The sequence below is a fragment of the Eleutherodactylus coqui genome, chromosome 5 (genome assembly GCF_035609145.1).
Source record: "Eleutherodactylus coqui strain aEleCoq1 chromosome 5, aEleCoq1.hap1, whole genome shotgun sequence".
In the NCBI taxonomy this organism is placed as follows: domain Eukaryota; kingdom Metazoa; phylum Chordata; class Amphibia; order Anura; family Eleutherodactylidae; genus Eleutherodactylus; species Eleutherodactylus coqui.
This window is the reverse complement of record NC_089841.1, coordinates 7,933,538-7,957,954: the sequence shown is the minus strand read 5'-3', so window position 1 is coordinate 7,957,954 and position 24,417 is coordinate 7,933,538. Positions and strand designations below refer to the sequence as shown.

General features: G+C 46.5%; 1 protein-coding gene and 1 pseudogene across 1 annotated transcript in view; one reads left to right on the top strand and one right to left on the bottom strand.

Moving 5' to 3' along the window:
• LOC136627280 (oocyte zinc finger protein XlCOF22-like) overlaps positions 1 to 24,417 on the bottom strand; it is a 357,854-nt gene that overhangs the window by 83,356 nt on the left and 250,081 nt on the right. The window lies entirely within an intron of this gene.
• The window catches only part of LOC136628680 (zinc finger protein 729-like), a 90,109-nt pseudogene that overhangs the window by 58,227 nt on the left and 7,465 nt on the right, over positions 1 to 24,417 (top strand).

Sequence of the window (24,417 nt, the reverse complement as noted above, 5' to 3'; positions counted from 1 at the left end):
ATTAAGGAAGGTGTTTTCCTGAACAACATTGTCATGTACTACATCAATATCATTGTGTACATTTGAGTATATGTCTCGAAGAGTCTCTACAGGAGTGGGGACAGATAATAGACAAGTCCGCAAAATGTCCTCTCCACTCCTGAGGTTGGGCATACACATGTGGGAAATATTTGCCCATCCAGTCCATCGCTTCTCAATGTGGATCGTTTGTAGTGGTGTTCCCCAATAAGAGGACAGTCCAATAAGACAAAATGTAGATGTCAAAGTCAAAATGCCCAGTACCCCTCCCCCTCCCAAACAACGCCGGGATCCCACCCATCACTTTTCCTCTGGCTCGGGAACTTTCTTGCAGTGGGAGGCGTGTATCCAGGTAGCTCTCCCTTCTACTTTTACCGAAGTAGGTGTTGTCAACAGAACTTGGTATGGTCTGTCAAACCTTGGGTCCAAGGCCTTTCTTACGTGTCTTTTTGCGACCACCCAGTTTCCAAGCTGCAAAAAGTGAGTCCCCTCTAGGTCGTCAGGGTCTGGGATTGGAGAAAACGCTAGACCGTGTGTTATTTTCAGTTTACGACATAGTTCTTGTACATATTCAATAACCTTATCACACCCCTGCTGTAGGGCCTGTGGATGGTACAGGCCTAATCTTGGCATAGAGCCAAACAACACTTCTTTTAACTTATGCGTACCATTTTAGTTCTTTCAACTTTGTCTAAACTCTGCGGGTGGTATGGAGTATGGAAGGCTTGTTCCACCCCAAGGCTGACATCACCTCTCGCATCACTTCACCTGTAAATTGTGTACCTCTGTCACTCTTAATTGTCTCTAGTACCTCAAATCTACATACAAGTTCTGACACAAGTTTAGTCACTGTACATTGTGTGGTGGCTTTGAACAGGTCCACGCACACAAGGACATACTCATACCTGCCTGATTTGGGAAGCTGGATGTAGTCGATTTGCAATCTCTGAAAGGGGTACAATGGTCTGGGTGTGCACTTCACATATGCCTTCGCCAACCTGTCGAACCCTGGAGCATACCATACCTTGTCCATAACAGAAACCATGGCATTCCGAGAGGCATGCACTTTCCCGTGAGCTAGGACAGCGAGGTGGGGGTAGGCGGCCGCTGGTACATCATCTACGTCCCGTAGGACGCCAAATCCCAAATCAACAAGAGTGGTGGGACCAAGATCCAACTTACAGCACAAGGGGTCTTGCGTCCTGTCCAGGAGAGCTGCAGCCTTGGCTGCCCTATCCGCAATGTCGTTTCCCTTGCTCTCTGGTGACTGCCGCTGGGTGTGTGCTTTAACCTTTATTATGGCCACTTGTTCTGGCAACATGATAGCCTGCATTTAATCTTAATGGGCTTGCCTTGTGCCGTGAGAAAGCTCCTGGACCGCCAGATGGGTCCATAATCGTGTGCAGTACCAAAGGCGTACCTGGAATCAGTGTAGATGTTAGTAGTGGTATCTTTTTCAATCGTACAGGCCTCAGTTCCTGCGCTGACATGTATGGCGGCATTGGCTTTTGTACAAGCATCTCATTCAGTGTGACTACTTCAAAACCTGTTGCAAACCTTCCTTCGTCATTCAGGTATCTAGATCCATCCACAAACATTTCAAGGTGGGGGTTTAGGAGAGGTTTGTCAGTGACATGTGTGAACCCAGCTGTCTCCTGCTCCATGAGCGCTGCACAATCATGCTGGTGTTCTGCGTCAAAGGCCTCCTCCTCCTCATCAGTCAGAGAATTTGCAAAGAGCTGGTCCTCTGTACTTACTCCCCCATTTGAATCAGTGTCACCTAATGGTAATAAGGTGGCCGGATTCAAAGTGGTGCAACGTTGAAATGAGACATTGGATGAAGAGTGTACTGCAAGTTCCATTTTGATCTGTCTAGCAAGGGACAGATGTCTACGGCTTACCTGTGTCAGGATTCCATGTATGTCATGTGGGGTGTAGATCACCATGGTGTGATCTAAGAAGTTTCTCTTTGCTGGCTTTGCAGCCGTTCTACTCTGATGGAGGAAACACAAAAGGCTTAGTGATGCATTGAGGTAACTGTTTGTGTCAGCAGTACATAAAAGAAAATAAAAATTAATCATCAACATATTACAAGAGGGAGGTGCCCTCGGGAATTGGCCAGGTGTCTGATACCAGCTTCATGCATCTGGTGAACTGGTTTTGGGCTATACTGAGCCCCTTGTGGCAGCACTGTCCAACAGTACTGCTTTCCTCTGAAAGTAAATGCAAACAAATACTGACAGTCTGTCGAGGTCCGTCTGACTGGTAGCCCAAAGGCTCGAAGGAACAACACTAAGAACTTGTTTCTCTGCGTGCGTTAGAGTGAAGACAGGGAGAGGTGTCGCTAGGTCTGCTGCCATCCGACAGAAGGTCGGGTGACTTTTAGACCTGGGGTGTATACGAGCCTCACCGGACGGGTGAAGTTCGATACAACATCCCAAGGGTCCCATCACGTCGGTTCCCAATATGCTTTCAGGACTTTCCAGCACAAGGAAGCGAGTGAGGCATCACGACCCTTTAAACATTACCTCTAGCGGTTCAGTTTCTGCCAGCTGAATCGGCACTCCTGAAACCCCTTGCACCGATTACCGCTAGACAATCAGGCTGGTATTCTATTTAAAATAGATCAGAACCTTATAAAAAAAAAAAATTAAAAATTGCTGACCTGCAATACCTGGATCACCTATGTCAGATGTCCAGTTCCTTGGGCTAAGCAATGACCCAGGAAAACAACCTTTGTTTTGCAGAATTGGAGTTTGTCTTGGAGGTGGCTTACTATTTGTCAGGACCTGCGGAAAGCTGAGTTTCTGCAGTAGCTATCAACACAAAATACATGAGCTGGATCTACCAAGAGAGCAGTTAGTTTACAAACCTTTTCTGAACTGTCACTTGAGGTCTCAACCCGTACCGATCCATCCGGTGAGAATTTGATGGATGCAGATAAGGCTTGTAAGATATTAGTACAAATAACAGAGACATGAATTACAACAAGGCAGAATAATCCACAAACATCTAGCCACATCGGAATATGATATTCTTTAAGCAAATTCATTGTTAATCTGATCCTGCCTGCAAGGTCTCCTCAAATTTGAGAAAAAAAAAACTTTTCCTAACTGCCCAAGCTCCTCACCCCCCTGCTTTGTAGACAAAAGAGGGATGAAACATTACATACTTTTACATCATCTAGCTCCACCCCTTCGATACTGGTCGTTTGCATGTCTCTCCTACAGAACATTCTCTCAGCGACAGTACAATACTAACAGCATTTAGCAGTGATACAGAAGTCCAACCAATCACAGAACTGACATTTACCCAAAAAGCAAAAATATACCTTAAAATCCCTATATTCTCTATTTTTAAGACCGTATAATTCACATAATTCATTACAAGTTTCTTATTTCATCAGCGTCTGCCTTCCTTTCTATGACACTGAATTTTATCTCTCTATGAAACAGAACAATAGCTAAGATATTAATAAGTAGTCAGAACATTCAGACTTTAAACAACATTAATCATTAGTAATGACAAGAGGTATATTTCTCTGAGGATACAAATAGTTAAACACATAGAAAAGAAAACCTGCTAAGCGCTTCTAACAGCGCAACATTTTCTGCCTTTTTAACCCTTATATCCTTAAAAGCCCCCACAGATGTAAATGGGGTACAACTTTCTTACATTTATATGAAAAAAAAACAAAAAACTAAGACGTACAACAAAGATATTAGTTTACATACTTTTATCCAACCTTTTGACTATCTCTGAATCTTTCCCAAGCTTGCTGGTCTAAGACTCCCAAAATTCTAAACACCTTACTACATTCTTCTTCCCACAGCTAACGTGCCTTCTTTGTCTTTTACTATTTCTCTAGCTGATTTCCATATAGGCATACTCCTTGCCCTGTACGCTTCCCATATTGTCTGTTCCTTTATCTAAACCGGCGTCTCTGATATCTTTCATATGCTTTTTCCTGTACTGTTACCAGAACTCATAGTTAAAGGTTCCCGCTTTTCTAAGTCCTATCTTTCTATATTTTATACGCTTGTCTGCATACGTCTCCCCCTTCCCTTTCTCACACAGCTTATGGACTTACCTCTTGATTTACCACTACCACACAGTATTGAGGATGCACACAGCTTTGCACACAGCTTTGCACACAGCTTCCTCTGGTAAATCTGGCGGTCACACAGACCTTTTATTTGTCACACAGACCCCTATTTGTCACACAGACCCCTTATTTGTCACACAGACCCCTTATTTGTCACACAGACCTTTTATTTGTCACACAGACCTTTTATTTGTCACACAGACCTTTTATTTCCCACTATTCATCACTAAGTATACAGGACCTTATATCACACAGTACACTAAGGACCCCTGGTCCCTGGTCCTGGAATAGTTTTACGGAACTACAACAGCAGTCTCTTAGACTACTTAGGGGGGTTTAGGGGAGACCAGACCTCTCTTCTAAGGGAACTTCTGGTGATATTATAACAGATTCAGTAAAAGCAAATTATGGCTAACATGACACAGACTATCAACGTACAGATTTCAACAATTACTACAGGCAACATGGCAATATACACACAAGGGTTCTTCCGTCTAGCACGGTTACTAAGAACACCGTAAATAACAGGCAGAAGCGTCCTATATAACATGCAGCAACTCACCTCCTGTCAACACGGGACGGAAGTCAGGAGAGCTCAGAGCTGGAGTGGCAAGTCAAGGGCTTACCGTACACCGGTGTTTTGTAGATCTGGGGTCCCGTGGCCTCTGGTCCGGCTGGTCGGCAGGTAGTGTCGTCAGGTATCGGCTGCAGGTAAGGAGTTAGCCTCTGCCCCACATTCGGGCGCCAAATAAACTGTTGGGGGTCTGTCAACATCGACCATTGCGAATGTTGCCTGAGTCCAAATTCAAAGGAGAATTATCATAGGTGAGAACCATAATAAGCCACTACACACACAGTCTAGTGAATCAGAATGAGTTCTAGTTTATTGTTGAACATTTGCTAGTTTTTATGCAAGATGAAAAGAAGGCGTTTCCAAATGTTACCTGATACCAAGTTTCAATCTACTTTGCTGACCAAGTCCTCATTCCAACAGATTACAATATGGCTGTAAATCAAAAGCCTTCTAAACAAAAGGTATCAGCAAAACTGTGTGAAGTGGACATCAAACAGTTACATACAGATGGCTCCATACTGTCTGAGTACGTACTTAATTACACCTCTTCCCAGACCAGAATGCAATCTTAAAAGTCCATCAACAATTTGCACATCAAAGAGGGGGCATTGGTTCTAGTTAAACACATAGAACTGGTTTTAGCCACCTACTTAGTATTCAGTACATTCTGATCAAGAGTTCAGAATTGTGATCAAAATGGCTGAATGAAATCTAATTAATCATACATTTAGTATTTTAATATCATCATCCAAATAAACGCTTGAATATACCTTTTGACATATGATTCTATATCCAAGTTCTATTAGCAACTTCCGGAATGTTTTACATATTTTTCATTTCCATAATACATAACATTATACAACCAAATAACTAATGTCACATTTATTACACTGTTTCCTTATCTTTCTTATGTTAGGTTATTAAAAATATGATTAACCCCTATCACCCGCATAGCTGTCAATCAGCACCTGTGCCCTGGCGGTGACCCCCGCGTACCTGTCAATCAGCCCCTTTTCTCTGGCAGTGACCCCCGCGTACCTGTACCATGCGAGCCTCGCACTAGAATAGGACATGCTGCCATCGCAGTTAATTTCCGCTCAGTGGCAGGCAAAAGCATTCCTTGTATATACTATGGGCGCTATTTGCTGCCGGATGCGAAGGCGAACGCCTGCTCTGTATCCCGCAGTGCAGATACGGCCGTGGGCATTGGGCCTAAGGGGTCCGCGGCCCCCCGTCACAAAGTGCAATGTGTTGTCCTCTGCTGTTTTCTCCGCTGCCGCGAGAGAGACAAGGATGACACACCGCTGTGGGCGGACCTAGGGAAGTATTAGGGCTCCCACACACTTGCGTTTGCGTTTTTTGTTAACGCGATTGTCAATGGGACTTTCTAATGTAAAAAACGCAAACGCAAGTGTGTGGGGGCCCTTACTGTGAGGCTCCGCACTCAGTGTGGCCCCCGGCATACGAGCCTGACCACAGCTGTGGCCTCTAGCTACGCCACCAGCTCTTCGGTGATTGTATGTATTCTGCAGCACTCTATCTACTGAGATACAGCAATTTCTCTCTGGTATCAGCCATCTGTCAGCTCTTCTTACTATTCTACGGTGGAAATTCTCAGCGGATGCAGCAGGTTTCCCACCACAGATGTAACACAAATGAGTGAAACCACCCAGGACGTATCCACAGGATATCCTGTATATGTCTGATAGATTGTGACCACCACTGGGAGCGACACCCCTATACAGAACTGGGGTTCCCCAATCGTCCTGGGGAAGTAGCCGCTGCATCCAAACTGAGAATGACTGGAGGGGTGACCACACATGTCTGCGGCTCTCCTGTCACTTTTATAGGAACTACAGGAACAGTGTAGCCCCCCCACCTCGAGGTGAGACCCCCATCTATCAGCCATGTATGGAGCATCCTGTGAGACCCCCATCTATCAGCCATGTGTGGAGCATCCTGTGAGACCTCCATCTAGCAGCCATGTGTGGAGCATCCTGTGAGACCCCCATCTATCAGCCATGTGTGGAGCATCCTGTGAGACCCCCATCTGTCAGCCATGTGTGGGGCATCCTGTGAGACCCCCATCTGTCAGCCACGTGTGGGGCGTCCTGTGAGAGCCCCATCTATCAGCCACGTGTGGGGCATCCTGTGAGACCCCCATCTATCAGCCATGTGTGGGGCGTCCTGTGAGACTCCCATCTATCAGCCACGTGTGGGGCGTCCTGTGAGACTCCCATCTATCAGCCACGTGTGGGGCGTCCTGTGAGACTCCCATCTGTCAGCCACGTGTGGGGCGTCCTGTGAGACCCCCATCTGTCAGCCACGTGTGGGTCATCCTATGAGACCCCCATCTGTCAGCCACGTGTAGGGCGTCCTGTGAGACCCCCATCTGTCAGCCACGTGTGGGTCATCCTGTGAGCCCCCCATCTGTCAGCCACGTGTAGGGTGTCCTGTGAGACCTCCATCTATCAGCCACATGTGGGGCGTCCTGTGAGACCCCCCATCTATCAGCCACGTGTGGGGTGTCCTGTGAGACCCCCCATCTGTCAGCCACGTGTGGAGCATCCTGTGAGACCCCCATCTATCAGCCACGTGTGGGGCATCCTGTGAGAACCCCATCTATCAGCCGTGTGTGGGGCATCCTGTGAGACTCCCATCTGTCAGCCATGTGTGGAGCATCCTGTGAGACCCCCATCTGTCAGCCATGTGTGGAGCATCCTGTGAGATCCCCACCTATCAGCCATGTGTGGGGCATCCTGTGAGACCCCCATCTATCAGCCATGTGTGGGGCATCCTGTGAGACCCCCATCTGTCAGCCATATGTGGGGCATCCTGTAGATCGGAATCCTCCTTTAATCTATGGGGTGATGGAGAACCTGCATCTCTCAGCGCTCTATAAGTGACTTCTGTATGTCCCCTATGATGTCCCCTGTATGATTACAGCCGCTCCTCTCTTCATAAAGATTCCTGCAGGACGAGATCCTCCACATCAGCCAGTTTTCTCCTGAATGACCACCAAGGATGGACAAGGAGCGAAATGAGATTACGGAGATCCTACTGAACGCCGCCTTGGAGATCATCTACCTGCTGACCGGAGAGGTGAGCGGCTCTAGATCTCTATCTCTGTATTGTAGTATGTAATAAGTGATGGGAAGGATCCAGGGTCCTGTATAAGAGCTTCCAAGTGATGGAGAACAACAGAAGACATGGAGATCGGCCGCAGTACAGTCAGTTATGTATGATGGGAACAATGGGCCTAAAGTAAGGATTAGAGATGAGCGAACACGTTCGTTTAAGACTGCTGCTCGATCGAGTAGTAGTCTTATCGAGTGACTGTGTACTCGCCAGAGCAGCATGTGAGGGAGGGGAGAGATCTCTCGTCAGCAGCATAAAACGAGCGTGCTCGCTCACCTCTAGTAATGATGGAAAAGACAGGAGGACGGTAAGAAGGCACATTGTAACCAGCAAGGACATAGAAGGGTTGACTAGATGGTCCATGTGCTCTCCACCTGCCCCTATCTTCTATGTCTCTATATAGATATCAGACTAGATGGGCCATGTGCTCTCCTCCTGCCATCATCTTCTATGCCTCTATATAGATATCAGACTAGATGGACCATGTGCTCTCCTCCTGCCATCATCTTCTATGTCTCTATATAGATATCAGACTAGATGGACCATGTGCTCTCCTCCTGCCATCATCTTCTATGTCTCTATATAGATATCAGACTAGATGGACCATGTGCTCTCCTCCCGCCATCATCTTCTATGTCTCTATATAGATATCAGACTAGATGGTCCATGTGCTCTCCTCCTGCCATCATCTTCTATGTCTCTATATAGATATCAGACTAGATGGTCCATGTGCTCTCCTCCTGCCATCATCTTCTATGTCTCTATATAGATATCTGACTAGATGGACCATGTGCTTTCCTCCTGCCATCATCTTCTATGTCTCTATATAGATATCAGACTAGATGGTCCATGTGCTTTCCTCCTGCCGTCATCATCTATGTCTCTATATAGATATCAGACTAGATGGACCATGTGATCTCTTCCTGCTGTCATCTTCTATGTCTTTGTATAGATATCAGACTAGATGGACCATGTGCTCTCCCCCGGCCGTCATCTTCTCTGTCTCTATATAGCTATCAGACTAGATGGACCATGTGCTCTCCTCCTGCCATCATCTTCTATGTCTCTATATAGATATCAGACTAGATGGACCATGTGCTCTCCCCCTGTCGTCATCTTCTATGTCTCTATATAGATATCAGACTAGATGGACCATGTGCTTTCTTCCTGCCATCATCATCTATGTCTCTATATAGATATCAGACTAGATGGACCATGTGCTCTCTTCCTGCTGTCATCTTCTATGTCTTTGTATAGATATCAGACTAGATGGACCATGTGCTCTCCCCCTGCCGTCATCTTCTCTTTCTCTATATAGATATCAGACTAGATGGACCATGTTCTCTCCTCCTGCTGTCATCTCCTATGTCTCTATATAGATATCAGACTAGATGGACCATGTGCTCGCCACTTGCCATCATCTTCTATGTCTCTATATAGATATCAGACTAGATGGTCCATGTGCTCTCCTCCTGCCATCATCTTCTATGTCTCTATATAGATATCAGACTAGATGGACCATGTGCTCTCCCCCTGCCATCATCTTCTATGTCTCTATATAGATATCAGACTAGATGGACCATGTGCTCTCTTCCTGCTGTCATCTTCTATGTCTTTGTATAGATATCAGACTAGATGGACCATGTGCTCTCCCCCTGCCGTCATCTTCTCTGTCTCTATATAGATATCAGACAAGATGGACCATGTTCTCTCCTCCTGCCATCATCTTCTATGTCTCTATATAGATATCAGACTAGATGAACCATGTGCTCGCCACTTGCCATCATCTTCTATGTCTCTATATAGATATCAGACTAGATGGACCATGTGCTCTCTCCCTGCAGTCATCTGCTATGTCTCTATATAGATATCAGACTAGATGGACCATGTGCTCTTCTCCTGCCGTCAGCCTTTTGTGGTGTAAATGGTTTCTCCCCATTGTGTTTAGTTCCCTGAGTGTCTCTCCCCATACACAGGATTACGCCGTAGTGAATACATCCGGTGACTCTATGACTCCCATCATCCATCTCCAGGAGTCAGGAGGATGGAGCCGGACCCCAGGCCCCATCACAGAGCCTCCCCCGCACCTCCTGACCAATAAGGAGAAGATCCTAGAGCTCACCAAGAAGATGACGGAGCTGCTGACCGGAGAGGTGACGCTGTGGGGAATGTGGGGGACATTATACAGTAACAGGAGGGTCTGGGTGATGACTGTATGTTGTGTTGTCAGGTTCCTATAAGGTGTCAGGATGTCACCGTCTATTTCTCCATGGAGGAGTGGGAGTATATAGGAGGACACCGGGATCTGTACAAGGACGTCATGATGGAGGACTTTCAGCTCATCGCATCACCAGGTAAGACGACATATTGGAGTTCTCCATGGCTCTGTCCTGGGCCCCCTACTCCTCTACTTCTACACCTTGGCTTGCAAGAGCTCATGTAGTCCTATGGCTTTCAGTACCCCTTCTGTGTGCTGTCCGATACAAGTTGCGCCCAGAAATACAGCAGTTGCTTCATTCATTCTCCTCTTTAATGTGGGGGGTGCAGAAAGCATGCAGTGAGGACAATGGGGGCCATGGGACCCCGATTCTCAAGATTGGTGGGGATCCTGGTGGAGGCCCTCACTTAGCAGCATGTTATCCCCTATCCTAGATTAAGGGTACTAGGAACTGCTTTATCTTAGCCCAGCAGCCATGCACCACGGCTGTTAGGACTTTATGCTCGCTCATATCACTTCCTAGCACTCTAAAGGTCCATTTACATGGGACGACTGTCGGGCAAACAATGCCCAACACCCGTGCCTGTGTTTCCTCGCTCCTGTGCGGGAGCTGGCAGAGCTGGCTCGCTCCCCTGCCCCTCTCCATTGATATAACATTACTGAACGGCCGCTGTTTAAACTAAACAATGAGCGATGAGCTTCATCGCTGATCTTTTATGCTGCATATATATCTAGAGAAAAGGAGGTTTCTACACCGAAGAGGGTTCTTTACTGTAAGAGCAGTGAGGCTGTGGAACTCTCTGCCTGAGGATGTGATGGGGGGCATCGCATCGGACAGTCGGTCTCCCCTAGTAGTGGTACGAGGGACAATGACAGCTCAGCGATATGTTCAGGACATCCTGCAGCCACATGTGTTCCTCTCATGGGGGCTTCCAGCAGGATAATACTCGGCCGCACACACAAGGGGGTCACAGGAAGCCCCCACAACATTGTCACACTGCCATGGCTGCCCGGTCACCAGATTTATCATTAACAGATAATGAGAGACCATCTTGAATGCCAACTTTTACAGCCTTCAAGTATGCATGATCTAGAGTCTCAATTACAGCAGACGTGGAACAGTATGCCATAGGATTCCATACAGGCGGACATGAATGCCTGCAGGTCCGCCTGTATCACATCTTGTATTCAAGCTAGAGGTGGCCCAACAGGGTACCAGAGCCTCCATGCCCCCATATAACATATTGTAACCAACCTAGAGGCGGTACAACAGGGTACCAGAGCCTCCATGCCCCCATATAACATATTGTAACCAACCTAGAGGCGGTACAACAGGGTACTTGAGCCTCCATGCCCGCCATATCACATCTTGTATCCAAGCTTGAGGTGGTACAACAGGGTACTTGAGCCTCCATGCCCGCCGTATCACATCTTGTATCCAAGCTTGAGGTGGTACAACTGGGTCTTAGAGCCTCCATGCCCACCTGTATCACATCTTGTATCCAAGCTAGAGGCAGTACAACAGGGTACTAGAGCCTCCATGCCCCCCGCTTTCACATCGTGTATCCAAGCTTGAGGTGGTACAACAGGGTACTAGAGCCTCCATGCCCCCCCCCTTTCACATCGTGTATCCAAGCTTGAGGTAGTACAACAGGGTACTTGAGCCTCCGTGCCCGCCGTATCACATCTTATATCCAAGCTAGAGGTGGTACAACAGGGCACTAGAGCCTCCATGCCCCCATATCACATATTGTAACCAACCTAGAGGCAGTACAACAGGGTACTAGAGCCTCCATGCCTGCCCGTATCACATCTTGTATCCAAGCTAGAGGCGGTACAACAGGGTACTAGAGCCTCCATGCCCACCGTATGACATCTTGTATCCAAGCTGGAGGTAGTACAACAGGGTACTTGAGCCTCCGTGCCCGCCGTATCACATCTTATATCCAAGCTTGAGGTGGTACAACAGGGTACTAGAGCCTCCATGCCCACCTGTATCACATCTTGTATCCAAACTACAGGCGGTACAGCAGGGTACTAGAGCCTCCATGCCCACCCGTATCACATCTTGTATCCAAGCTAGAGGCAGTACAACAGGGTACTAGAGCCTCCATGCCTGCCTGTATCACATCTTGTATCCAAGCTAGAGGCAGTACAACAGGGTACTAGAGCCTCCATGCCCACCTGTATCACATCTTGTATCCAAGCTAGAGGTGGTACAACTGGGTACTAGAGCCTCCCTTCAAAACATTCCCTAGACACACAGTTGCTATGACATGTGGGCAGAGTATATAGAGCTCTGGGCACGCCCTGTTTTTCCTATATACCTTCATATGGAATACTGTAATCTACTACACTTTTCAACACCACATCAAAATGGTATAGCGAACCTTCACAGTCCGGCGGAGGACAAGAGAGCACACTTCAGGCCTCTGTTGGGTAGCTGAAGTGTTATGTCTATGTTACCCAGGAACATGTCCCAGTGTATATGCCAAATGTAGGCTCCAGGCATGATATGGACATGGCCTAACAGGCACGCCCGTGCCTCTCCCAATGCCTACAAGTAGATGTCTGCACTAAAATACATGTATAGGAGGATAGAAAGTCATTGTTACAGTACTGTAATAACACATGGCGCACAGAGTTTCCCATAATCTATTTATACCCAGGACTGTAACAAGGGGGCGCTCTAATAACTATGTATAATATATCAGGGGTCAGTACAGAGATCTCTCCCATCATCTATTATACCCAGGACTGTAACAAGGGGGCACTCTAATAACTATGTATAGATATATCAGGGTCAGTACAGAGATATCTCCCATCATCTATTATACCCAGGACTGTAACAAGTGGGCGACCTAATAACTATGTATAATATATCAGGGGTCAGTACAGAGATCTCTCCCATCATCTATTATACCAAGGACTGTAACAAGGGGGCGCTCTAATAACTATGTATAGATATATCAGGGGTCAGTACAGAGATCTCTCCCATCATCTATTATACCCAGGACAGTAACAAGGGGGCGCTCTAATAACTATGTAAAATACATCAGAGGTCAGTACAGAGATCTCTCCCATCATCTATTATACCGAGGACTGTAACAAGGGGGCGCTCTAATAACTATGTATAATATATCAGGGGTCAGTACAGAGATCTCTCCCATCATCTATTATACCCAGGACTGTAACAAGAGGGCGCTTTAATAACTATGTATAATATACCAGGGGAACAATACAGAGATCTCTCCCATCATCTATTATACCGAGGACTGTAACAAGGGGGCACTCTAATAACTATGTATAATATGTCAGGGGTCAGTACAGAGATCTCTCCCATCATCTATTATATCCAGGACTGTAACAAGGGGGCGCTCTAATAATTATGTATAATATATCAGGGAGTCAGTACAGAGATCTCTCCCATCATCTATTATACCCAGGAGTGTAACAAGGGGGTGCTCTAATAACTATGTATAATATATCAGGGAGTCAGTACAGAGATCTCTCCCATCATCTACTATACCCAGGACTGTAACAAGTGGGCGACCTAATAACTATGTATAGATATATCAGGGGTCAGTACAGAGATCTCTCCCATCATCTATTATACCCAGGACTGTAACAAGGGGGCGCTCTAATAACTATGTACAATATATCAGGGGTCAGTACAGAGATCTCTCGCATCATCTATTATACCCAGGACTGTAACAAGGGGGTGCTCTAATAACTATGTATAGATATATCAGGGGTCAGTACAGAGATCTCTCCCATCCTCTATTATACCCAGGACTGTAACAAGGAGGCGCTCTAATAACTATGTATAGATATATCAGGGGTCAGTACAGAGATCTCTCCATCATGTATTATACCCAGGACTGTAACAAGGGGGCGCTCTAATAACTATGTATAATATATCAGGGGTCAGTACAGAGATCTCTCCCATCATCTACTATACCCAGGACTGTAACAAGGGGGCGCTCTAATAACTATGTATAGATATATCAGGGGTCAGTACAGAGATCTCTCCCATCATCTATTATACCCAGGAGTGTAACAAGGGGGCGCTCTAATAGCTATGTATAATATATCAGGGGTCAGTACAGAGATCTCTCCCATCATCTATTATACCCAGGACTGTAACAAGAGGGCGCTCTAATAACTATGTATAGATATATCAGGGATCAGTACAGAGATCTCTCCCATCATCTATTATACCCAGGACTGTAACAAGGGAGCGCTCTAATAACTATGTATAATATATCAGCGGTCAGTACAGAGATCTCTCCCATCATCTATTATACCCAGGACTGTAACAAGGGGTGCTCCAATAACTATGTATAGATATATCAGGGGTCAGTACAGAGATCTCTCCCATCATCTATTATACCCAGGACTGTAACAAGGGGGCGCCTTAATAACTATATATAGATATAGGGGGACATGTGAAACAGCAGCCGGAGAAGCCTGTGAGGATGGGTTGTTCAAGGAGCCATAGATCCATCTTTACATGGCAAACAGAAAGTCCATAGACATGTTCTTCACAAAGCCCACTTTCAAACGGCACCAAGACAGAGAGATTTTCTCCAGGAAACTAAATCAACGAGTAGGATGTCCCCTCACTCGTCCGAGTAGTGTCCCGTGTATGCATTCAGAAGACCCCAGGCTGCCATGACAACCTAATGGCACCTCAAGATTTCATCGTGGGTGGGAACATTCGGAATACCCGAGTACCGATACGGGCATTTAAATGCTGTTGGCAGAATTGAAAGCAGCATTTAAAGGGTTAAAACCTGCGATCGTTCATGCAGGCGGGTGTCAGCTGTCAAACTATACTCGGCCAGGATGTAAATGTACGTTATGGGACATGAAAGGGTTAAAACTCCCTTGCTGTATTTCAAATATGGATGACCATCATCCACAGGACAGTGGAGATACCGATGTCCTGGAATTCAGAGCTGGACTGGCACAGAGGAGCCTGGTATATGTGCCCACAGTAGGGCAAGACAGACTGCACAAGTGCTGGCCACACTCTGACCTCAGGGATATCAGTCTCTTCACTGCCATGTAGATGATGTAGGGAAGGTCATCCTTGGCAATCAAAGTGCTGCTTGAATGGCCATCCGCAGTAGATACCTTCCATAGTTATGGACCTTTCGCACCATCACTGAGTTGAGACCTGGTTTCCAGGTGGAGCCGCGGCCTGGATTGGTGTCTGTGTGCAAACCCTAGCATTACATATCCAACGCACCAGCCTGTGTGTTGTACAACAGGCAACTTGGGATATTAGTACTGTCGTCTTAGCTGAAGTTTTAGCAACATTGTGTTGAGGTCTGAGAACTTGGAGAACCTCACTTTGAGGAGTCTCGTGCGCTCTCCCTGCTTTCTGCAGCTATAGTACCAGTCAAATGTTTGGGCACACCTGTTCATGTCATTGTAGATTCATATTGAAGACATGGAAACTATGAAGGACATATATGGAATTAAGAAGTAAACATAAAAGTAGCTCCTATTTTGCTTTGATGACCGCTCTGTACACTCTGGGTATTCTCTCAATCAGCTTCATGAGGTCGTCACCGGGAATGGTTTTCGATCAACAGTTATATGTTGTCAAGTGTTACATTTTGGGATTTCTAGCCTTCTTAATGTGCTTGAGACCATCAGTTGAGTTGTGCAGGAGTAGAGTAGGTACATAGTCCTATATAGTGTTTAGCCCATTCATCTACTATTGTAATCCCCATTATGGCAAGAGCTACTCAACCAAGTAAAGAGAAGCAACCATCCATCACTTAAAGAAAGGTCAGTCAGTTTGGAAAATGTCAAGGTCTTTTAAAGGTATTCTCTAGTAGAGTCATGAAAACCACCAAACTGGCTGTCCTGCGGACCGCCCCAGATATGGAAAACCAGGAGTTAGCTCTGCTGCAGAGAGGTTCATTATAAACTAAATTACCAGCACCTCTGATTAGAGCCCACATAAGGGATCTACAGAGATCAAATACCAGACTTCTCAGCATCAACTGTTCAGAGGAAGCTGCGAGAATCAGACTTTCATGGTGGAATCGCTGCAAAGAAGCCAGTACCGAGGACCATCAACAAGAGATTTGTTTGGGCAGAGAAACAAGAATAGACATTTTTGAACAGGACAATAATGACCCCAAATGCACCTCCAGGTATGTAAAGGATACTTAGCCAAGGAGGAGAGTAATGGAGTGCTGTGTCGGGTAACATGGTCTCCACAATCACCTGATCTAAACCCAATGGCAATGGCTTGGGGTGAGTTGGACCGCACAGTGGTAGATAAGCAGCCATAAAGAACTCAGCACCTCTGGGGACTCCTTCAAGACTGTTAGAAAACCGTTCCAGGTGAAGACCTCACAAAGCTGATTGAGAGAATGCCCAGAGTGTGCAAAGCTGTCATCAATGCAAAAGGGGACTACTATGAGGAATGTAAAATATAAAATATATTCAGGTTCTTTTAAAAACTTTTTTGTTCGATATGTATTTATTCATAGATTTAATGTCTTCAATATGAATCTGCAATGTAAAAAAAAAAACTGAATAAAAAGGTGTGTCCAAACTTTTGACTGGAACTGTATATTACACTTTTTGAAAGTGTGATTATATGGCCAGATATACAAGAGGTCGTCTATCCGCGTGTGTCTGTGTCTCCACAGATGGAGCCAGTAGGAGAAATCCCCCGGAGAGACGTCCCCATCTGTATTCCCAAGACTATACAGAGGAAGACCCTGATGTCCCGGAGAACCAGCAGGTAGATGACACTAAAGTCTCACCAGGATATGACACTAAAGTAATTGCACCCAAGTTTATTTAGCATTTTTTTCTTGTCTGTTTAGAGAGAAAATCTGGTTAATATTAAAGTTGAAGTTAAAGATGAAGCAGAAGAGACGGACATAAGAGCTAATCATCAATGTAAGGCGGGTGGACTTCTACTGGGTGTAAGAGGGTCACCTAGATACTCCCATCATCTCATCACATACAATCTATTCCATCACTGTGTTTCCTACAGATGGAACTGTAGAAAGAAATCCACCGGAGAGACGTCCCCTTCCTCTCTATTCTAAGGACTGTCCAGAAAAGTGTCACAATGTCCCAGAGGTCCATCAGGTAGAGGATGCTGAGCCCTATAACTAATCTATATAGGGGGTCCTGCAGTCATAGATGTTCTCATAGATTTTGGTGGTTTCTTTTGTTGATCTAATGGATTTCTGTTGGGGGGACACAGAAGACCATGAAGCTTTATTCTGCTGCCACTAGGAGCTGGACACTAAGCCAAAAAAAGTCTTCCCATAGGCACTCACCTAATCAATTTTATCTGGGTGTCTGTGAAGGGGATGGCTGAGGAGGTTGTTGGGGTATTTCCTTTTTGTCACCAGGGGGGCCAAAGGCGTTGAATCTGCCGGCCGTGCTATGTATGCAGACTCGTGACTCATCTCAGATGCTTGGTGCTTTTATTAATGGTACAATAACAAGTGAGTCCACAACAAGCTGTTAATCATTAATAGAAGTGCTCCCGCGGTACGTCGAAGTCCCGGAATAATATTTAGACCATTTCCAGCTGTTTATATAGTACCCCTTTAGTCTTCAATCAAGGCCTTACTGGCCATACCCCCTGCGGTGCCCAGAGATTGCACTAAGTCTCCCTGCTCGTAGATCACATCCCAACCAGGACACTGTATCTTTCTTAGTAAAATGTGTGCAGCCATGCAGTTGAATCTGAATGTGAAGGTAGGTTCTTAAACATCAGCTACCGGCTGTTCGGGAGAGGAGTAGAGATGCTGTAGGTGGGTGCCAGTATGGCACTGTATGATTTCCCTCACTGCCTTCCTCAGTGTTTCCTCCCATCCTCCTCTTGTCTTCCATGGAAATCCTTCGCAGGATGGGTTATCCCTCCTCCTGACATTAGGTAGCTCTCCCACAGGCCTCTTTCTCCTTCAGCTTGACGGCCCTCTTCTCTGCCTCATAGTGTGATCTTGTAGATATGATACCTTCTACTGGCCAACAAAAATACATGATGCTATAGCAAGCTTTCGGATCGTCTATCAATCCTTCATCAGGCTAAAATGGAACTGGTTTGGATGGAGCAGATATATAATATACAAATGCAGAGAGGACGCCCCTCTTGATTGAAATACTGATGTTCACACACGGAAATTTGAGACTGCTTTGCACTCTAAAGTTTAAACAACAGACAAACTGAGCTGAGACATAAATCCTACATCAGTCCACTGAGCTCAGGACAGGTTTATGATGTGTCTTATCTCTCCTTCAACCTGTACATGGAAGGAGATGCAGCACCACCTATTAACTTGTAATAATGTTGCCATCCAATACATCCTGTTACAAATCCGCATAGCGTAGTCTTATTCTACTCGACCTTGGTCGCTGGCGCTGGGCACAGCATTTCTGTTGGGGTGCTGCTTTCCTCTACTCCCTCACTTTCAATGCTTGCCAGTCTTCACATTTGACAGCACCATGGAACATGGAATACTGTCTCCAGTTTTCCCAAATTTGGCTTTGGTCATTAAGGTACAAACTGATCTTGAAAGGGTTAATGGGTACTTCTTATTCTTGGTTCCAGACCATTAGATGTTTTCAGTTTTATTTCTTACCTATTTTGTTGGCTTCTCCTTGTTCCCTTTTCTGCTCGTGTACAATGTGATTGTCCCAGTGGATGCAGGTGTGTTGTAGCCTGTAGGGGGAGCTAACAAAGCTGAGTGTCCGTCTCCTGGTTCAGCAGTTATACCTCACGGTGTTCTGTGCCCCCCCAATGCACTCAGGCAGTTCCCCGGCCGCTGTGTTGAACTAAATTAATACATATTTCAAATCAGGGAGAAGATCTGACTGATATTAAAGTGGAAGTAGAAGAAGAGAGGATGATGGGTGATCACCTGTGCGGGAGTGAGGTGGAGCAGGAGATTCCAGTAAATGTTATCACAGGTATGTCATAATGGACGAAGAACATGAATACAAAACTTTCTTAAAGGAGTTGTCCACTTTCTACTGGTTCTACTTATTTTCTTATGTAATAGGAAACCCTACAATTTTCTAAGATCCGTGTATTTAAAATTCTGCTCATATTCCTTTCTTTTATCAATGTGGCCTTTATTTGTACAATAGAATGGTTTAGCCCATGGACTGGTCTGTCCGTCGTAATGGATGACAATCATGTGACAAACCAAACATGTCATGTGACCCCTGGTATTGTGCCGAGACAGGCATCTCAGAGGAGCATGGAAGTTTGTTGAGGAGCAGGCAACACAGTATTACTAAAGCAGCATCTGATCTCTGTCTCTGTGGAGGAGCCGCTCATATATTCTTCTGTCTCCTCATGTCTGTCGGTGTCTGTGGAGGAGCAGCTCTTATATCCTTCTGTCTCCTCATGTCTGTCAGTGTCTGTGGAGGAGCCGCTCTTATATTCTTCTCTCTGTCTCCTCATGTCTGTCAGTGTCTGTGGAGGAGCCGCTCTTATATTCTTCTCTCTCTCTCCTCATGTCTGTCGGTGTCTGTGGAGGAGCCGCTCTTATATTCTTCTGTCTCCTCATGTCTGTCAGTGTCTGTGGAGGAGCCGCTCTTATATCCTTCTGTCTCCTCATGTCTGTCAGTGTCTGTGGAGGAGCAGCTCTTATATCCTTCTCTCTCTCTCCTCATGTCTGTCGGTGTCTGTGGAGGAGCAGCTCTTATATTCTTCTGTCTCCTCATGTCTGTCGGTGTCTGTGGAGGAGCAGCTCTTATATTCTTCTGTCTCCTCATGTCTGTCAGTGTCTGTGGAGGAGCCGCTCTTATATTCTTCTGTCTCCTCATGTCTGTCAGTGTCTGTGGAGCAGCAGCTCTTATATTCTTCTGTCTCCTCATGTCTGTCAGTGTCTGTGGAGGAGCCGCTCTTATATTCTTCTGTCTCCTCATGTCTGTCAGTGTCTGTGGAGCAGCCGCTCTTATATTCTTCTCTCTCTCTCCTCATGTCTGTGGAGGAGCCGCTCTTATATTCTTCTCTCTCCCCATGTCTGTCCGTGTCTGTGGAGGAGCCGCTCTTATATTCTTCTCTCTCTCTCCTCATGTCTGTCGGTGTCTGTGGAGGAGCCGCTCTTATATTCTTCTGTCTCCTCATGTCTGTCAGTGTCTGTGGAGGAGCCGCTCTTATATCCTTCTGTCTCCTCATGTCTGTCAGTGTCTGTGGAGGAGCAGCTCTTATATTCTTCTCTCTGTCTCCTCATGTCTGTCAGTGTCTGTGGAGGAGCAGCTCTTATATCCTTCTCTCTCTCTCCTCATGTCTGTCGGTGTCTGTGGAGGAGCAGCTCTTATATTCTTCTGTCTCCTCATGTCTGTCGGTGTCTGTGGAGGAGCAGCTCTTATATTCTTCTGTCTCCTCATGTCTGTCAGTGTCTGTGGAGGAGCCGCTCTTATATTCTTCTCTCTCCTCATGTCTGTCAGTGTCTGTGGAGGAGCAGCTCTTATATTCTTCTGTCTCCCCATGTCTGTCAGTGTCTGTGGAGGAGCCACTCTTATATTCTTCTGTCTCCTCATGTCTGTCAGTGTCTGTGGGGGAGCCGCTCTTATATTCTTCTCTCTGTCTCCTCATGTCTGTCAGTGTCTGTGGAGGAGCCGCTCTTATATTCTTCTGTCTCCTCATGTCTGTCAGTGTCTGTGGAGGAGCCGCTCTTATATTCTTCTGTCTCCTCATGTCTGTCAGTGTCTGTGGAGGAGCCGCTCTTATATTCTTCTGTCTCCTCATGTCTGTCAGTGTCTGTGGAGGAGCCGCTCTTATATTCTTCTGTCTCCTCATGTCTGTCAGTGTCTGTGGAGGAGCAGCTCTTATATTCTTCTGTCTCCTCATGTCTGTCAGTGTCTGTGGAGGAGCCGCTCTTATATTCTTCTGTCTCCTCATGTCTGTCAGTGTCTGTGGAGGAGCCGCTCTTATATTCTTCTGTCTCCTCATGTCTGTCAGTGTCTGTGGAGGAGCCGCTCTTATATCCTTCTCTCTGTCTCCTCATGTCTGTCAGTGTCTGTGGGGGAGCAGCTCTTATATTCTTCTGTCTCCTCATGTCTGTCAGTGTCTGTGGAGGAGCCGCTCTTATATTCTTCTCTCTGTCTCCTCATGTCTGTCAGTGTCTGTGGAGGAGCCGCTCTTATATTCTTCTGTCTCCTCATGTCTGTCAGTGTCTGTGGAGGAGCCGCTCTTATATTCTTCTGTCTCCCCATGTCTGTCGGTGTCTGTGGAGGAGCCGCTCTTATATTCTTCTGTCTCCTCATGTCTGTCAGTGTCTGTGGAGGAGCCGCTCTTATATTCTTCTGTCTCCTCATGTCTGTCAGTGTCTGTGGAGGAGCCGCTCTTACATTCTTCTCTCTCCTCATGTCTGTCAGTGTCTGTGGAGGAGCAGCTCTTATATTCTTCTGTCTCCTCATGTCTGTCAGTGTCTGTGGAGGAGCCGCTCTTATATTCTTCTGTCTCCTCATGTCTGTCAGTGTCTGTGGAGGAGCCGCTCTTATATTCTTCTGTCTCCTCATGTCTGTCAGTGTCTGTGGAGGAGCCGCTCTTATATTCTTCTGTCTCCTCATGTCTGTCAGTGTCTGTGGAGGAGCCGCTCTTATATTCTTCTGTCTCCTCATGTCTGTCAGTGTCTGTGGAGGAGCCGCTCTTATATTCTTCTGTCTCCTCATGTCTGTCAGTGTCTGTGGAGGAGCCGCTCTTATATTCTTCTCTCTGTCTCCTCATGTCTGTCAGTGTCTGTGGAGGAGCCGCTCTTATATTCTTCTCTCTGTCTCCTCATGTCTGTCAGTGTCTGTGGAGGAGCCGCTCTTATATTCTTCTGTCTCCCCATGTCTGTCAGTGTCTGTGGAGGAGCCGCTCTTATATTCTTCTGTCTCCCCATGTCTGTCTGTGTCTGTGGAGGAGCCGCTCTTATATTCTTCTGTCTCCTCATGTCTGTCGGTGTCTGTGGAGGAGCAGCTCTTATATTCTTCTGTCTCCTCATGTCTGTGGAGGAGCCGCTCTTATATTCTTCTGTCTCCTCATGTCTGTCAGTGTCTGTGGAGGAGCCGCTCTTATATTCTTCTGTCTCCTCATGTCTGTCAGTGTCTGTGGAGGAGCCGCTCTTATATTCTTCTGTCTCCCCATGTCTGTCGGTGTCTGTGGAGGAGCCGCTCTTATATTCTTCTGTCTCCTCATGTCTGTCAGTGTCTGTGGAGGAGCAGCTCTCATATTCTTCTGTCTCCTCATGTCTGTCAGTGTCTGTGGAGGAGCAGCTCTTATATTCTTCTGTCTCCTCATGTCTGTCAGTGTCTATGGAGGAGCCGCTCTTATATTCTTCTGTCTCCACATGTCTGTCAGTGTCTGTGGAGGAGCCGCTCTTATATTCTTCTGTCTCCTCATGTCTGTCAGTGTCTGTGGAGGAGCCGCTCTTATATTCTTCTGTCTCCTCATGTCTGTCAGTGTCTATGGAGGAGCTGCTCTTATATTCTTCTGTCTCCTCATGTCTGTCAGTGTCTGTGGAGGAGCCGCTCTTATATTCTTCTGTCTCCTCATGTCTGTCAGTGTCTGTGGAGGAGCAGCTCTTACATTCTTCTGTCTCCTCATGTCTGTCAGTGTCTGTGGAGGAGCCGCTCTTATATTCTTCTGTCTCCTCATGTCTGTCAGTGTCTGTGGAGGAGCCGCTCTTATATTCTTCTGTCTCCTCATGTCTGTCAGTGTCTGTGGAGGAGCAGCTCTTATATTCTTCTGTCTCCTCATGTCTGTCAGTGTCTGTGGAGGAGCTGCTCTTATATTCTTCTCTCTGTCTCCTCATGTCTGTCAGTGTCTGTGGAGGAGCCGCTATTATATTCTTCTGTCTCCTCATGTCTGTCGGTGTCTGTGGAGGAGCCGCTCTTATATTCTTCTGTCTCCTCATGTCTGTCAGTCTCTGTGGAGGAGCCGCTCTTATATTCTTCTGTCTCCTCATGTCTGTCAGTGTCTGTGGAGGAGCAGCTCTTATATTCTTCTCTCTGTCTCCTCATGTCTGTCAGTGTCTGTGGAGGAGCCGCTCTTATATTCTTCTGTCTCCTCATGTCTGTCAGTGTCTGTGGAGGAGCCGCTCTTATATTCTTCTGTTTCCTCATGTCTGTCGGTGTCTGTGGAGGAGCAGCTCTTATATTCTTTTCTCTGTCTCCTCATGTCTGTCAGTGTCTGTGGAGGAGCCGCTCTTATATTCTTCTGTCTCCTCATGTCTCTCAGTGTCTGTGGAGGAGCCGCTCTTATATTCTTCTGTCTCCTCATGTCTGTCAGTGTCTGTGGAGGAGCCGCTCTTATATTCTTCTGTCTCCTCATGTCTGTCAGTGTCTGTGGAGGAGCCGCTCTTATATTCTTCTGTCTCCCCATGTCTGTCGGTGTCTGTGGAGGAGCCGCTCTTATATTCTTCTGTCTCCTCATGTCTGTCAGTGTCTGTGGAGGAGCAGCTCTCATATTCTTCTGTCTCCTCATGTCTGTCAGTGTCTGTGGAGGGGCCGCTCTTATATTCTTCTGTCTCCTCATGTCTGTCAGTGTCTGTGGAGGAGCCGCTCTTATATTCTTCTGTCTCCTCATGTCTGTCAGTGTCTGTGGAGGAGCAGCTCTTATATTCTTCTGTCTCCTCATGTCTGTCAGTGTCTGTGGAGGAGCAGCTCTTATATTCTTCTGTCTCCTCATGTCTGTCAGTGTCTATGGAGGAGCAGCTCTTATATTCTTCTGTCTCCCCATGTCTGTCGGTGTCTGTGGAGGAGCCGCTCTTATATTCTTCTGTCTCCTCATGTCTGTCAGTGTCTGTGGAGGAGCCGCTCTTATATTCTTCTGTCTCCTCATGTCTGTCAGTGTCTGTGGAGGAGCAGCTCTTATATTCTTCTGTGTCCTCATGTCTGTCAGTGTCTGTGGAGGAGCAGCTCTTATATTCTTCTGTCTCCTCATGTCTGTCAGTGTCTATGGAGGAGCCGCTCTTATATTCTTCTGTCTCCACATGTCTGTCAGTGTCTGTGGAGGAGCCGCTCTTATATTCTTCTGTCTCCACATGTCTGTCAGTGTCTGTGGAGGAGCCGCTCTTATATTCTTCTGTCTCCTCATGTCTGTCAGTGTCTGTGGAGGAGCCGCTCTTATATTCTTCTGTCTCCTCATGTCTGTCAGTGTCTATGGAGGAGCTGCTCTTATATTCTTCTGTCTCCTCATGTCTGTCAGTGTCTGTGGAGGAGCCGCTCTTATATTCTTCTGTCTCCTCATGTCTGTCAGTGTCTGTGGAGGAGCAGCTCTTACATTCTTCTGTCTCCTCATGTCTGTGGAGGAGCCGCTCTTATATTCTTCTGTCTCCTCATGTCTGTCAGTGTCTGTGGAGGAGCCGCTCTTAT